This window comes from Aedes aegypti, chromosome 3 (assembly GCF_002204515.2).
Source record: "Aedes aegypti strain LVP_AGWG chromosome 3, AaegL5.0 Primary Assembly, whole genome shotgun sequence".
NCBI lineage: Eukaryota > Metazoa > Arthropoda > Insecta > Diptera > Culicidae > Aedes > Aedes aegypti.
In genome coordinates this window covers 217110260-217127950 of record NC_035109.1, presented here as the reverse complement: position 1 = coordinate 217127950, position 17691 = coordinate 217110260, and the positions used below count along the sequence as shown (strand labels likewise).

The window sequence follows — 17691 nt, the reverse complement described above, 5'->3', positions numbered from 1 at the left end:
CCGACATACCCGAAGTTGCTCTCAGCTGACGTTAGTTTCACTGTTCTCCAGCAGTCCTCAAGAGGGGCTTCATCCAGCTTGTCACGTCCCGGTAATGCAGCTTCTCGTACGTCAATAATGTCGGAGAAGTGCCGTCTGTCAATCAGAACGTGGACGATTTGTGATTCTGTCTTTGTGGTGATCTCCAGGTGTATCGGTATGGAAGGCTGTGTTGGAAAAAGATGCTTCGAATGGCCATATTCTTGGAGGCAGCGAAATCAATTAGTCATAAGCCATTTTTGTTCGTCAGCCGGAGCGCTGAACTTTTCAATAGATGGTCTGAAGTCTTCCTCCTTGCCAACCTAAGCGTAAAGATCTCGTATGATGATTTTGACGCCGTGGCTTGGCAGCTGTCGTACTCGCGTTCGAGCTACGCGTTAAAAGCGTCTTTATCATCATCAGTGCTTCCGCAGCGAGGTTGAAGTTGGTCACCAACCAGACACCAACCCCCTAGATTTCCGGACGAACAGTCCCCTTGTTCCTTGTTGGAAAAATGTTTGGAGGACCATAGTGGGCAGTTTAGCTTAGGGTCCTTCTCTGGCACTCGGACGATGATCAGCTGCCCCTGACATGGGGAACAGATGCTGTTTGTGAGCCACTCCTAACATGGAGTACAGATGCTCAAGGTTTGTAGAAGCAAAAGCAAAAGCAAACCCCCTCCCCCTTATCAGTCAGCGAACGTACCCCGGCCAGTACCACGAGGAAGTAGGGATAGAAGTTGCAGGGCAGGAGGCTGAGGACCACTCAGAGGTGTATTTTTTATTCCTGCAGGCACGCGAGGTACCAATGGTATGCGATACCTAGTCATTTACCGTGCCTAACCACCCGATAGGCATACCCAAGATTGGTGTTGGAAGCCTTATAAGCTCTTCATAGCAGTAAGACTGAATTACTAGAGCTCAGCTTGATCCCTCGCTTGAACGTATCTCTAGCTTTACATACAGACTTGCACTCTACCCTGACTTTCTCGTGTATCGCTCTTTGTAAAAGTCTCTCGTTCCTGAGCACCTCGAAGAATGCCATGTTACGCTACTGAATAGGACATCGCTTGTCTTGTGGCTTGCCCTGAACCATTACTTCTAGATGCCGGATATCTAAGTATTGTTTAACGAAATACTTTTATGAGTAGGTCTGGAAGGTCTTCGTTTTCGAGCAATATTTTCAACCAATTATTTAGCAGTTTGCAGGTGATCGTTATGGATATACACTTGCTAGTTGTCCGAGTTAGAACGTAAAGTTTAGAACCCTATTCACGGGTGAGGCAATGTTAGCAAAACAAATTACCTCTGGATGGCTTGGGTGGGTGTGGTTACCAAAAGGTTTTGTATGAAGTAGTTACCCTGCAAACGGAACAGGTGAGAAGAGGAACGAGCGAGCACAAATGGTTATATGGACCTTGAGATGGAGACCAAGCTTTTTTAATTTGTGACCGTAGTCGTGAACATTCCAAGTAGCCTTAAGCTAAACTGTTTCCTTAAAAAGTTTGCTAGTGGGCCGTTGGGACGGTCCAACTGACTACAGAGTCACGATCACGAACCTTAGTAACTGGTTGAATGTCAAGGATCGGTTAGAGTACACCGGCCTCGCCCCTCTCGGAAGTGTCAGTGAATTGAGAAGACATCCGTTAATCGCTAAGGAAGAGGAGGTCTGCGGATCTCCTTCCATTTGCCAAAAAGGACCAAGAGGGAAACCTTCCAATCGATAGCTGTCAACAGTGCGTATCCTTGGTGTCTCGCACAGAAAATTGTTGACCACGTGTCTCATCGTCTACTTCTACCACTCGCCTTCAAACCACCGCCGTCATTGCTGAGAATCCCATACCCCATCGGCCACCGGTCGTCAAGTCGACACAACGCCATCTACCCAAAGCCTATTTCACGCAACGTTCCACCAACCATCTGTCTAGACTCTGGAGCATCCAAAATCCGTGAGTAATAAAGTGTCTAAATTTACTTCTGGACTTTGACCTCAAGCAAGGTCTGAAAATCTTCAACGATTCTGGGACTCGAAGACCACCCCGTAGGTTGCCGTTTACTTTAAATCAGCAACGTCGTGTTTAAGACGTTTCCCCTTCTGGGTGCAACGAGCATATGTTCGAGGGCTAAGTGGCCGTACTAGAAACTGTGACGGTAGGATGGTACTCTTCAGCAAGTTGCCACGTGTATTTATCAAGCATGTCGGTCAAAATGGGCCAAGTCCTTCAAAGGTATTATCCAGTTTTGCTTGTAGAACCAGCTTATGGCTTTCCTACTGTGACGGAAAATGTCCTGGGTCCAAGTAAATCTGCAGGGACATCATGAACACATCTTATACAGCTGTTTTGAATGTCACACTGGAGATACCATATAGACCGGGCGCCTTTTCTCAATTACAGTGTCTTAGCTTTCGTCCAGTTCAGCCGTAAACTCATTCGAACTTCTCTTCAGTGGTTCAAAACAGTTTTTTATTTAACTGCATTCACTATCGCTTGTGCTCAAAAGGTTACCTTCCATTCTGTGTACTTTTTTTTAAATCTACAAAAAGAAATGTCTATTATCGATAACGGTAGGTTTCTTCGTGTGATGAGTGCTCAGCTTTTCCAGGAGCCCAGTCATGGTCCCAGTTAGAGATGGGCAAAACGGCTCATTTCAGTGAACGGATCCAATCCGAATCACTAATTTTAGTGAACCGGATCTTTTGAACGGTTTATTGGCTTAGCGGCACGTAAAAGAAGAGCGAACTGAACCGAGCGAACGGAAAAGAGCGGTTCACTCACTGCGCGACATGCACATTTCGTATCTCTCTCTCTCTCTCTCTCTCTCTCTCTCTCTCTCTCTCTCTCTCTCTCTCTCTCTCTCTCTCTCTCTCTCTCTCTCTCTCTCTCTCTCTCTCTCTCTCTCTCTCTCTCTCTCTCTCTCTCTCTCTCTCTCTCTCTCTCTCTCTCTCTCTCTCTCTCTCTCTCTCTCTCTCTCTCTCTCTCTCTCTCTCTCTCTCTCTCTCTCTCTCTCTCTCTCTCTCTCTCTCTCTCTCTCTCTCTCTCTCTCTCTCTCTCTCTCTCTCTCTCTCTCTCTCTCTCTCTCTCTCTCTCTCTCTCTCTCTCTCTCTCTCTCTCTCTCTCTCTCTCTCTCTCTCTCTCTCTCTCTCTCTCTCTCTCTCTCTCTCTCTCTCTCTCTCTCTCTCTCTCTCTCTCTCTCTCTCTCTCTCTCTCTCTCTCTCTCTCTCTCTCTCTCTCTCTCTCTCTCTCTCTCTCTCTCTCTCTCTCTCTCTCTCTCTCTCTCTCTCTCTCTCTCTCTCTCTCTCTCTCTCTCTTCTCTCTCTCTCTCTCTCTCTCTCTCTCTCTCTCTCTCTCTCTCTCTCTCTCTCTCTCTCTCTCTCTCTCTCTCTCTCTCTCTCTCTCTCTCCTCTCTCTCTCTCTCTCTCTCTCTCTCTCTCTCTCTCTCTCTCTCTCTCTCTCTCTCTCTCTCTCTCTCTCTCTCTCTCTCTCTCTCTCTCTCTCTCTCTCTACATTCTTCCCCAGAAACTAACGATACATTTGGCCGATTTCTCCCATCCGAAGCAAACAGAAGAAGCAAAAATGTGCTTGCCATTCTTGTTAGCACTTTTTCTCTCTATCTTACATTTTCCTGTGTGCAAGTGGGCGGGTCAAATTTGCCTGGCTATGCTATTTCCTCAGAGCGCAGAAAGCACGGTGCAGCAGAAACCTATGCTTGCATGTGTGGCGTGGCGCGCAAAGCAAGGCACGTGTCAAGCGTAATAATAATGTCAACAAACGAACGAAGGAGAATCGGAGAAGAGGATCGGTTCGTTCGTTTTCCGGGTCCTTGATCAAATGAATCAACTCTCGCCAAAAAAGAGCCACGAATCACTTGTTTATTCGAGTGATCCGGATTTTTTGAACGGCTCCGATTCTTTTTTCTTCCGATTTAAAAAACTTATTCAACTATTTTCTCGCGCACGTAAGCCATTCCTCAGATTGCAAAAAATCTACTTAAGGACTGTTCATTTAAGAAAGTGGACACGTATTTTTTAAAGCAAACTGTTTATTTTCGAACAAATTCATGAGTTGTTTTGAAATATATGGAAATCAAAGTAATCTCGACCAAATTCACATAAGTTTGAACATTTATTGAGCATTCCTGGATAATGATCTGACTTTTCTCTTGATGCCTCCCATCGAATTCTGCACAACTTTCTTCGTAACTTTTTTTTGTGTTGCTTACCACATTTTCTTGAAAAAATCCATGGAACTTGCTTATCTTCCATCTTTCTTAAGATGTTGTTTGATTATTGCCCAATATTTCCAAATGGGGCATAGTTATGGGCAATTCGGTAGAATCTGCCATGTTTTGACAAATTCGACTTTTTCCTTCTTGAACATCTCAAAGGTAGCTGAAGCATAGTGAGCCGATGCCAGCCCTGGCCAAAACAATGGAGGCTTGTTATACTTTCGGTAGATGGGCAGAAGACGTTTTTAAATGCATACAGTTCTGTAATTTTCGCCGTTGATTGAACCCGTTGTGTAAAATGTAGTACTTTTCATACCACAGGAGCAAATTGCTTGCCATGAAAAAACTTTTTTCCCAATTTTTTCTGTTCGGATGTATTGCACGTCGTCATAAGCATCTGTTTTCGATACAGTGTTGTTTTGGACACTTCGCGATTTAAGCCAAACCTCGGAACGACAGCTTTTCTGAACACCATTTGTGCAGAATAAATCCGCGTGTCGCCATGTTAAACCGACCTTTCGCTTGGAATTTACAACTGTTCGATGTCAACTTTCTTCTGCTGTCAAAATAAACACTTGAGTACACACTGAAACAAAATTTGAATTTTTTCCTTGGAATTTTCACACCAAAATGTTAAAAAACAGGTGTCCACTTTCTTTAATGAACAGTCCTTAAGTTATTTTCATCTCCAGGCCGTCCTGAACTACCATTTGTATACCTTTACCTCTTTTTACTTGACCTATTTTTCGTTACTATTACTTATCATGTTTGGAATCTAACGGCTTTTAGGTTATCCATACTCCATAGAGGTTAGGTCTTCGGATCAACAAACGTAGCGCTGTAATTTCTTTACGAAAAATTAAAAAGGTTTACACTTATGTGGGCTCAGCAATTCTGGTGAACCAAGTTCAACATTTTCCGTTAATGATTGAACTCCTTTCAGTAAAGGCTTTGAGATCTACAAACGTAGCTTGTCACCATTCTGACGTTAATCAATAAGGGTAATAGTGAAACAGGATCAATAAAAGAAGTCCCATCAAGTTGCAAAATCAAAGATTGTAACGGTTTTCTAGGGTTAATCAAGAACTCCATTGTGCTTATAGGACTTCAGAGCAACATACGTAAACAGTAACCTTTGACGATAAAAACAAGGTTCACACTCATATGAGCTTATACAATGATGGTAAATCAGTTTTAACACCAGCGAGTGACCAATCGATTTAGTTTTCAGCTTAAACGGGTGTTTGGTTCTCCAGATCCGTGCTCGTGAAAATTTGAGGTTTGGCTTCGATTCATCTTCACCTTAAAACGTTCGGCTCCCCTAAATCAACACGATTTTTTCAGTGATAGTGACCTGGGAGGGAGGCACCGATATTACACACGAAATATGACACAAAGTTATTTTGAATTGCAAGAAAACTCCAGCTTGCCAACGACAATCAAGGCAGACTTGATGAAAATCGCTAGTTTTCTTTTGTTGTGTTCCTTCGATCGTTCTGGACAAACATGGAAAAAGGGCCAAAGTTGTTGTTTTTATTGGAAAAAGTAAAATAATGCGTATTTGAACACTTTATATTCAATCAGGATAAAAGGTGCTATTGTGACATTACTTTTGAATAAGCATGAATAGCTTTTCAATCGATTTTTTGTCACATATGATAAAATGCAAAAATTAGTTTTAATCAATTACGTGCTTTTATCATGTTTGTCAATTGTTTTAGATCTGGGCTCACAGTGACAGTTCATGACAGCAGAATCTCGGCTCACCTTGACGTACATAAATTTCGTATTGGTTTCTCCCTCCCAGATAGTGACCAAGGATGGGAATCTAGTGATCATGACAAAATCCATGATGCATCGCGGTGGTCTTTATCGTGCGATCATAGCAACAACGATTAACCTTTTGTCGTTAAGTAATCATAACAAACTGCGCTCGCCGAATAATGCATCGTTCTGAATGTACACTAGCGATAAATCGTTCGCGAGCCAAGTTTTATTATTTTGAGGATTTTTTCGGTTTTCCTATGTGATTTGCCTTTGTACATGCTATTTATGATTATAAAATCGTTTGCACGTGGTCTGCGCGAAAAATAATAGCGCGAATACGGCATGATTCGAGTTGATCGCAACTTGTAACAACATCCGACAAACTCTTTGTCCCACGACAAACGATGCATCGGTTAAACGCACGTGTAGTGAAGAGCTTAAATCATGCTGCTGCAAGAGCGACGGCCCTCTTAGACCGTTCAAATACCGTGTTGTTTGTCGCTAGAGACGATTTTTTTCCATCCTTGTCACTATAAAAAATCGCAGTGATTTCGTTGTTTTGTCGCTGCAAGCACTCTTATAAGAAACCATGACGAAAATCGCTGCGAAATCTCACCACTATGGCTTAAACACGCTTATCAAACTATACTTGCAGTGAAATTGTGGCGATTGTTTGTCGCTGTCGCCGTTAATAATCGCTTTGATTTGGAGGAGCCTTTAACTGAGTAGCAGGCCCTTTCCCAGCTGAGATGTATTCTCAGAGAGAAGAAGAAGAACAGTATTCGCTGTAGTGTGCCATTAATGGCAAAATAATTCACTTTCGTTCACCAAAATCAGCTGGTATTATTGGGAACGCCACCCTCAATTCCAACGCACCCAACAATACCGTCGGAAGCCAAGCTGTCGAACGTGAGTGAAATCTTCCGGTTAATGGCAAATATGTAAAAATAGTCACGCCAAAACGATTTATACCCATGCGAGATATGTTTATTTGGTCGTAAAATTATTGCGGTTATTTTTTCTACTGCCAGCGTCATTCAGGCAGCCAAACACTAGAGGTACAGCAGAAACTCTAGCTCTAAAGTTCGCCTCCCGGACTTGACGGGGAAATAAAAAGTGTACTAACTGGCCTCACTGATTGGCCATAAATTTTGCATTAAACACATGAAAACGTACAATTAAATTCTAGAGTAGACGGCAACAGCCAACAGTACCGTTTCCGCTTCCCTCTTGGTACTTGGCAATGAAATTTTATTACTGGCTCATCGGATGCTGGCTGGTGTTTATTCATTGGAGAAACTTTTGAAGATGATTTTTTTTTTGCTTGATTCGTCGGTAGAAGTCGTTGGAATTTTAAAACCGAAGCTGACGACCTCATATGTACTTTTATATTATCAATTCAAAATAATTGTGTTTGTGAGGTTTATGTTGCTCACAAAAAAAGCAGAAGGTAAAACTTTTGCAGGAATTAATGAGCACATGAAGTCCTTCCTTAGCCATTTAGAAGTATTCTGGGATTATAAAACAAGGAATCTGATTTACGGTTCTTGGCGCACATAATTGATGGCAAATCTTTTCCTTCTTCTTAATAAATTTCAAACAAAACGGTCCTAATTTTTGACAAGCATGTGCATTGTGGAAGTGTACCTAATTTTGGCACAAATTCAAGTGCTTTATGTTAACGAGCGTGAGTTTGAGTACCGCATAAGTTGAGTATAATGCAAGTATAATTAAAATAAAAACTTTTGGCTAAAATGCTAAAAAAAGTTCCTGTTTTTTATTAATGAGCCAACAGTTCGTTTTCAAATATAAATCCAAGTGCCGTGCTAAACTACCTACCTCATTACTTCGAAAAGACACTTGTGCTTCAAGTGGAAAATTAAAGCTAACCCTGTCGGCAATCACTCCAAACCATTTTTGACCAAATTATGCGGCAAAATCACGATCCGTCTTCAATTCAACACCACAGCTACTTACCCCTACGCCATTGTCGTTACTTCGGTTGCTCCATTTTTTGCCTCATTGAAACCCGGAGAACAAAAGGTCATACAAGTTGTTATAGGAGGGGCAGTTGGTGTGAAATGCCTTTCTAATTTTTCAATACAAAGACTATCCGATAGTTTTCTTCTTTGAAACCCGTGCCAGTTGAATCAATCAATTAGTTTCATAATCATTTTGTATGTGCAAGGCTCGGAAATCAAAATCTTTCAAATTTTGTTTTCATGAATGAACTATTTCTATTAGTAGGAAAGAAAAATTCAACAATTTAATTTTCAAAGAAACCACAAGGGAGCACTTTCCACTCTCTTCCCTTTGTGAAAACTAGCACTAGCAAGTGCAGTGCAGTCAAGAAATACCTTGTGCAACAAAAAGCACTGCATATCATTATCATACTTTTTTTTCGCATCCATTTTGCATTCTGTGCAGTTAGCTGCCAATGCAAAAGTGGAACACCGCCAACCCATCAACCCTTGCGAAGAAAAACGGCGAGACTGAGAATATGCTCATGATATCCCGCCATCAACCAGAAAGTCTGACAGGGCGACAGGAGAGAGCTCGTTGCAGTGATAAGACGTCCGGATGGTGCACTGGAAGAAAATGTGTCGCTATTTCGGAGGGGAATTGTCTGATGTGAGTGGAGGAAAGCTTTGAATATGTCAATTGAGTTTTTATCTATTTGACCATTTGCGAGCGAGATTTTTTTTCTAGAAGGGCCTTAGTAAACCCAATGTGTTCTGGTGTCACTAATATAATATTATTCGCAATAATTGTAGTTTCCATGGGTTCCTCGGAACAATGGTTATTTAGTTTTTTATAGCTTTGTTCGTTTAACAGAAATAAAAAAATGTCAAAGCAAGTCATGCTGAAGGTGTCTTGTTTCGATTCCCGGTCGGTCCAGGATCTTTTCGTAATGGAAATTTTCTTGACTTCCCTGGGCATAGAATATCATCGTACCTGCCACACTATATACGAATGCAAAAATGGCAACTTTGGCGAAGAAAGCTCTCAGTTAATAACTGTGGAAGTGCTCATAAGAACACTAAGCTGAGAAGCAGGCTCTGTCCCAGTGAGGACGTAATGCAAATAATAAGAAGAAGAAGAACCGGGCTGAACGATGGACATTTAAACAAGTACCTGGAAAAAGTCCTATAGTTGTGTGACAGAACTTTGTTTTCAGATTTTCAATGAAACCCTCAAAGTCGTTCTAGACATACCCTTGGAAAAAACATTTGAGTTATTGAAGAAAAAGCTCCAAATAAGTATTAAAAAAAATAAGAAAATACAAAATATCACATGTAAGGCGAGCCTTTAACCTTTAAACTCTAATATGCTGTTCATCTTGACAGTTAGGCCAATTTTGTCTATGACTTACAGAAATTCCTCCATAGATTCCTCCAGCAATTAATCCAAACACTCTTCTAGGAGTTCCTCCAGACTTCGAAAATTCCTACAGAAATACATAGAACGAAATGCATAGATACTGTTACAGTGATTCTACCCACATTTTTTTTCCAAGGAATCATCCAGAGATTTCACCAAGAGTTCCTACATGGATTCCACCAGGAAGGTTTCAGGGGTATCACAAAAATACTGCAAAACAATCCACTAAAACTTCCTACACTGAATGCTACCAAGAATAGTATCCCTGAAGGGACATTATGAGGCATTTGTCCTGGGATTCCTTCAGGAAATACTTCAGAAATTCCTCCGAGGATTTTTAAAGGAATTTATCCATCCATTCCATTCAATATTTTAAGCAGGATTTTTTCCAAGGAATCCACCAGGAATTACCTTAGGTCATCCTTTGGGAACCACTTCAGGGATGGCTTTAGAAGTTCTTCCACGTACATACTCAGGAATTTCTCCAGGGATTTCTCTGGCGACTCCTCCAAGGACTTCTCAATAAATTGCTTCATTGTTTTTTTTTCCAGAAATTTTCCAAAAATATCTTCCAGGTGTTACTTTAGGGATTCAACCTGAAGGTATTCAGCGAAATGCTTAATTTAATTCTCTGAGTAAATATCAGTGAACTCCCTGAAGAAATAATCTTTTGGAATTTTGTATAAGCTTCCTGATAGAAAACCTAGAATAGAGAAAGGGAGTTCTAGTATAATCCATCACGGAATTTCTGGTTGATTCATTCGCGGAAATATTGATGGTTTTTCAAAAGTATGATTCTTGTGGGCTCTCTGAAAACTTTGTTGTTAATTCCATGGAGGAATTTCTGATAACCCTGAAAAAAAATCTATGAAGGGAAATCCTAGTTAAACCTTTGAAGTATTTTTTGACAGAACTTCTGGCGAAACTCTAGTAGTACACCCAGTGTTGACCCAGGAACTACTCCTGGTGAAATTCTTTAAAAAACTCCTCTCTCGAACAATTACACAGTTTTATAAAAATGACAATTTTGGGTGTTTCAAGGATTAAATTATGTGTCCCTAGTAGATTTGGTATTGCTGTATCTGATGCCGTTCTCAGAAATGTTCAAGCACGTCACCATTTTTTAGCTAGGGAAAGTGTACCAGTTATGGCCATAGTGGTTCCCTATTTGGCCATATGTACAATTTGGATAACTTTTACATTTTTAATCTTTTTGAATGTTTTAACATCAAGATTTATCCTTTATTTTACTGCTAAAAGACAAAAGATTTTTCAAAATGTGAAGACATTCTAGATATCATGTGTGGCGAAATAGGGAACCACTATGGCCATAACTGGTACACCTACCCTATAGGTCGCCAAAGTTGTATAAAACACTGTCTTCTATGATGTTTATATTAAATTTAAAGTATGATTTATCAAACTTTTTTGTTTTTTTTTTTTTTTTTTGAAGTAGGGTGCCGGTACCAATGGTTGTAATGTACCAGTAGATTGGACTATGGAATAAAACGTACATTTTTCGATAAAAACGACATGTGCAATTTTTGGTGGATAGATTGCCTCTAGTTTAGTCGATTTGTCAAATTTCAGCTTTTTATCTTATCAAAAAGTCATATAAATAATTAGGTTTACGCAAAAAATTGGCTCCCTTGCACCAATAGTAGCCGTCGTGTTCCAGTAGTGGATCAACGGTTGGAAGCAGTTCTTAAAATGGATGTATAAAAATGAAGAAAAGCCTTAGAGATGATCTTTATGCTTCATTCGAAAGATATTAATTGCTGTTCGAAGGGAAAAATGTTAAACCTATGTAAAAATTTACCATTTTGTTTAAAATTCCTTGTATCATTCCCGAACGTCTACTACTGGAGCACTAGCGCAACTACTGGAACACGTGTACCAATAGTGGCTCAAGCGATTTTATGTTAAAAAATTAGTTTTATCACTCTTTTTATATTTTTCCCATATAATAGAGGTTGAAATCTTTCTACTGATGCCAAAAGATCTCTGTTAAGACTTTTCGTTATTTTGTTATGATTTTTTATAGCTTAGGTAGTCCTCTAATGGAACCGGCACCCTATGCCTTTAAACTAACTTCAATTTTTTTTTCAGACATAATTTGGTAGAAATTTCCCGATTAAATTTAGATAAAAACGTTTCTTTTTTCAACGTGTATGCAGTCTTTATACAAAGTTCTTCGTTTCTCGTACATGGTAAAATACTACATTTTTCTAAATCATCAAAAATAATGTTTGAGCATCGCAAGTACTATGAACATTGTTGATAAGTATTGTTTAACACATGAAGGCTGTATTCGGTGGTAAATTAAGCAAATAAATTGCCATACAAGCTGACAAACTCGCATGCAAGTTGGCTGAAATAGCCAAATAGAGTAAGGTGGGGCAAAAGTTCGACCTTAGTGGTATAATCAAAGTTTCCATAAAAACAATAGCAGTAAAAACAAAACAAATACCATACAGTGAACCTTCAACATATTGGCTATAATTTTGCTCAACAAACTTGTGTCAAAATATTTACCCACTTTTAGTTATAACAGTTTCAAAATTGGTTGTCTAATTAGAACTTTTGCCCCACCGGTGGGGCTAGAGTTCGAATCTAGTGTGGGGCAAAAATTCGCTGGCTAAAACACAAAATATCGATCCTTTTATGACAGGCATACTTTACACCAGCCGTAAACTTAAGTTTGACGAAAAATACACACTAAATTTTCATCAAAAAATTGCCCAAAACCGGGTTAATTGTAATATACTCAAAAATAGCAGTTTTTCGCAAACTAAATGGAAATGTAAAATTTTGGTGACAATTTTCACACGATCAGATAAATTCAACTAAATTTCAAGATAATATGTGGATTTTAGGCAATTTGCAATTTTTCCTTGATTTTATTCATGGGTTGAACTTTTGCCCCGCTGATTCGAACTTTTGCCCCACTATGGGCCAAAAATTGTTTTCAAGCGTTTATGCAAAAACTAATACACCTCAAAGCAACCTTATGATAGGCCTAGAAACGCCCTTAGATAAACTATTGAAAAAGATTTTATCTTCAATTGGTTCCATGCAACGAAAGTTTGACCAAAAAATACAATATTCACGTCGAAAAACAACAAATAGCCATAACTTTTCCAAATCTCAATCGATTTTTATGATATTTGGATTGAAAGTCTCTTACTTGAATAGCATTCGAACCACCATGACATTTATATGATTTCTTTCGAATTGAGCTAGAAATCTTAAAAAGAAACTCTTACCCCACTCGAACTTTTGCCCCACTTACTCTATTACATTTTTAACCGCCAATATCTCAAAAACTAGACTTGCTATAATATGTTTTTTGGAAAACGGCAATAGATTCAGCAACCCTTATTTAAGTATATAGCGGTATTTTGGTGCTTGAGACAAAAACGTGTTCCGCAGTGTTACTGCACCGGATTTTCTTAGCGGCTTTCAGTCTCAACGGCAATCAGAACTAATTTTTTTTCTACGTCCAACGTTTCGATTGTATTTTCAATCTTTTTCAAGGGTTCTAAAGGAACAAATTGGACAACGTTACATGCATAATTTTAACTACTGTTACTTACAGAAAATTTTGTTCTCTGTCTGGTGGTTGTGTGTAATGGATTTAGGTCAAGTATTTGGTGTTCATCAATTTCCTAAAAATTATTCAATAAACAGACACATTTTAAAATTTAAATTTTACAACACTAAAGACATTAACTAACTATTTAACTGGTTTACGGATGGAAAACTTGGACACCGGTTCACTTCTCAGTTTGCTTCTCTTGTTTTATGTTATTTCAACCGTCATTTTGAATTGATGGTTTGATAAAAGGATATTCGTTATGGGATCCTCGGAGATCATCTGTATAGAGAATTTTTCCAGAACGTTTCGGAAGAACCTCTAGGTCTAAATGGTTTTCAGAATTCCCGGTAAAATCACCGGAATAGATATTGGTGGAGTATCTAAAAGTATTTCTAGTGGAACTTTATAAAATTTCAGCTGAAATCCGTGTGGGCTTTCCTGATGGAGAATTATCTGGGCGGATTCCATATGAAATTTATAGAGAAACCTCTCCTTAGAGAAAACTCTGGAAGGGGGTGCGTTTCGCATAAGGACGTTTGGCGTACGAACATTTGGCATAATGGACGTTTCGCATAAATCAGTTGCATACAAGGTAGCATTCGAAAGAAGGCATATCATTTTGAATATGCCAAATGACCATTATGCCAAACGTACGTATGCGAAACGTCCTTATGTGAAACGTCTTTATGCGAAATGTCCCACCCCCCTATAGAAGATTCATATGGGGGAATTTAGTTAAAATCCTTAGAGGAAATCCAGGTGTAATTTTCTAAGGAATTACTGATGAAAATACTGAAGGAATTCTTGGAGGGATCCCTAAGGAAATTCCTTTTTTGAATTGCAGAAGGAACTACTGATAGATTCTTTTGAAATTCCTGGTGGGATTTCCGAAAACCCCTTGTAAAATCCCTGGAGAGATTCTTGATTACCAAAATCTTTGGAGATATTCCAGGAAGAATTCATTAAGGAATTCCAAAATTCATGGAAATTCGGGAGGCATCCCTTGATAAAATATATTGAAACTTCTGATGGAACCCTTGGAAGATCTTCTGATGTAATTCCTGGAGAAACTACTACTGGAATCTCTGAAAGAACTCTCGACGGGATCCCTTTAAGAACTCCTAAAAAAAATCTTTGGAGGGATTCCTGATAACATGTCTGGCGGAACTCCTTAAAAACCATTAATTCAGATGGAATTCTTCTTGGGATATTCCCGATATACCTCTAGAAAAATTACAGATGCAATCTTCGAAGGAACTTCTGATGGAGTCCCTAGAGTAACTTCTTATAGAACCTTTGTAGGAATTACATCTGAAAGAACACATGATGGAATCTCTGAAGGATTTTCGGATGTAATCTCCAGAAGAACTTTTGATGTAATTCCTGTAGGACCTCCTGTTGGAATCCCTGGAGAAACTCTTAATAGAATCCCTGGGTAGACACCCGATGGAATCCATGAAGGAATTCCTTATTGAATTCCTGTGGGCACTCCTGATGGAATCTCTAGAAGAACTCCTGCTTAAAGACTTAGGGCAACTCCTGATGGAATCTAGAGAACAAATTTGGATAGAATCACTGGAGGAATTCCTGGTGGAATATCGAAAGGAACTGCTAATGAAATCCCTGAAAGAACGCGTGATAAAATCCCCAGAAGAGCTCAGGTTGAAGCCCTGAAGATACTCCTGATCGAACCCCTATAGGAACTCCTGATGGAATCCTTGGAGCCACTTCTAATGTAATCCTTAGAGGTATTCCTAAAGATATTCTTGAAGAAACTCCTGAATGATTGGAAAAAATCCTGATAATATTCCTAGAAGAACTCCTGATGAAATCTCTAGAAGTTCTTTTGATAGAATTACTGGAGGAATTCAATGTGGAATCTCTAAATGAACTCCTGATCGAACCGCTGAAGAGGGGACAGACCTGGTATAGTAGTTAGATCACATGCCTCTCACGCCGAGGACCTGGGATCGAATCCCATCACCAAGGTAGTCACTTATTGAAAAGTTATAGTGACGACTTTTTTCGAAATGAAAGTACAGCCGTTGGTCCCTAGATGAAACTAGTTCACGGCTAAAAACCTCGTTAATAAAGATAGAAAAAAAATCCCTGGAAAAACATCTGATGAAATTGTTAGAGGATCTCCTGGTGGAAAATCTAGAAGAACTTCTGATGAATCCTGATCCCTAGAGGAATTACTGATAGAATTCCTGGAGAAAATTTTTATAGAGTTCCTGGATGAACTCTGAAGAAATTCCTGGCGGAATTCTAACAAAAGCTTCAGATGTGAACTTTTGAAATTCTCCTGAGATTCCCCTAAATCCCTTGAGGAACTTCTGGTGGAATCCCGTGAGGATTTCCAGATGAATTTTCGGAATCATGGTGGAATTACCGATGAAATTCATGAAGGAATTATGGTAAAATAGCCAATTCCTGCAGCGGCTCGAATTCCTGGATGGAATCCGTGTAGGAATTGTGTTTGACATACTATGACGTCGATGTTCATGCAACATCCCCATAGACAGTACGATCATTTCGTCAAACATTTGGCTCGCCCACTGGTGGCTTGAGCTAAATTAAACTCATTTGATTTTGGCCGCCAACCGTCAAATCGGTTTTAACAAACTGTCAAATTGGTTCATCAAGCAGCATCACACACGGTCAAATATAGCAGCAACATGATCATCAACCTGGGGACGGAGTCATTGTTGGTCGAACAGTCGTCTGTGGGCTGCATTACGGCATATTTCAAATCCTTTGAAGCTTGATGTAGCGGAATGCATAGACATTTTCAAACAAGCAAAAAAACATTAAATGACTAAACAAACAACTACCGTAAAACCAAACATTACATATACTTCGCAATTTGATTAAATGGACGAATTATTGTGAAATTTGTGAAAATGCCCACCCAAACACAACGCTTTTTATTGTATATGCAATGCCTCGCCAAGAGCCCATTATTTATATCCTATATCCTTTTGCATGTCATATTCAAAATCTTTAGAAAAATTCAGAGGAGCTGACTTTCCTGGCCCCCCTCCCCCTTGTCTCTACACCAATGCATTGCAATGTGTTCGACTATAAATTCTGTATAACGAATGTGTTTGTTAATAATCAATTCTTATGTAAGCTCGAATTCGCGAATTCTTTTTCCTCGTCCTCTGTGAAATGAAATGCGATAAAAACTTCCTTCTCGTTTTCGTGAATGGTTACCTTTCCTAACTGGTTAGCTGGTCAGGCAGTCACGTTGCTCTTGCTTTCTTCCTTCCTACCGGTTCCGAAAGATGGTGATGACGATGATTTACTATCAATTTGCCAGAAAGCAGTTTCCATCGATTCCGATAAGGTATGAGAAGTTCTTTGCCTTATAGACATGCTATAAAGCTATCGACTTGGGAAGAGTGAAAGTCAGCCCCAGGAAAACTGCTATCAAAACGTGAAATATGACCCATAACTATTTTATTCGCAGCATACGCCAGACGGAGCTGGATTTGCCTGCGGTGATGTGTCAAAGTTCATTAATTTTCAATATTTTCGCTTTTTTACGTCGACTTGCTGCTCGAATAAGAAACTGAGAAATGCAATAGGTAGCTGGCACAAGTCAGCCGGCTTTTTTCAGTAAGAGTGAGAGTGTTTCTCTCGGTAGGTTAACCTGAAGTGCAATAATCATTACGTAATGGCTTTCATGCACTATATATTCCGCAAGCAGACAACCGCAGTCATAAATTTTGTGCATACGCCTTTGTTAGGTGCTTTGGTGTCGATGGTGGCACACTGTCGTACCGGAAATGCGTCAGTAGTGAAAGCTGGCTGCGTGTAATTTAAATTGTGGGTCGTCCGTAAATCACGTGGTCTATGATTCATTAAAGGCCCGATGGAGGAGAGGGTTTTGCCTGAAAATCTGAAATAATAACTGTATTTGGAAATATCATAATAAAACATAAAAAAAACTGAAAATGAAAAATCGGAAAATATGAAACTAAATGTTTGTCAGAAGGCCCGCTTCATAGGCAAGTTATCAACAAATCGGAATATTTGTACCACTTTATCACCTTATTTAATACCCCCCCCCCCTCCATCGGGACAGAGCCTGCATCTCAGCTAATTGTTCTTGTGAGCACTTCAACAGTTATTCACTGAGAGCTTTCTTTGTCAAAATTTCCATTTTCGCATTCGTATATCGTGTGGCAGGTACGATGATGTTCTATTCAAAAAGATCCTGGACGGACTAAGAATACCTTTAGCATGGACTTGCTTTGTAGCCGAGGACTCTAACCACTCGGCTAAGGAAGGTCATGCGCTAGCGGTTCAAGTTTGTTGTACAGTTATAGTACTGATTCTAATTCCAATGATTTTCCAGGACACAATCCATCCAATTCCATATTTAATTCAATCTTCATTAGAGCAACAACAAACTGGTTTATCGCATTCCACTTCTTAGTAAAAAATAACAACTTCTCAATACTTGTTTTAATTATGAATCGTGGTTTACGGCCAACCAGCCGAGTGGAAGTTTAACAACTACCGAAAAGCTAAACATTACATATAATTTGCAATTGGATTAGATGGACAAATTGATGTGAAGATTTGCGAAAAAGTTACACGTCTTCTCAGTGAGAATCGAACTCACGACTCCCCGATCTCTAGTTGGGGCGCGTTAACCACTACGCCATGAGAGGACTCATGAACGCAGAAGTT

General features: G+C 39.6%; 1 protein-coding gene across 3 annotated transcripts in view; it reads left to right on the top strand.

Annotated features, from left to right (window-relative positions):
- LOC5568022 (small conductance calcium-activated potassium channel protein) overlaps positions 1 to 17691 on the top strand; it is an 806025-nt gene that overhangs the window by 391493 nt on the left and 396841 nt on the right. The window lies entirely within an intron of this gene.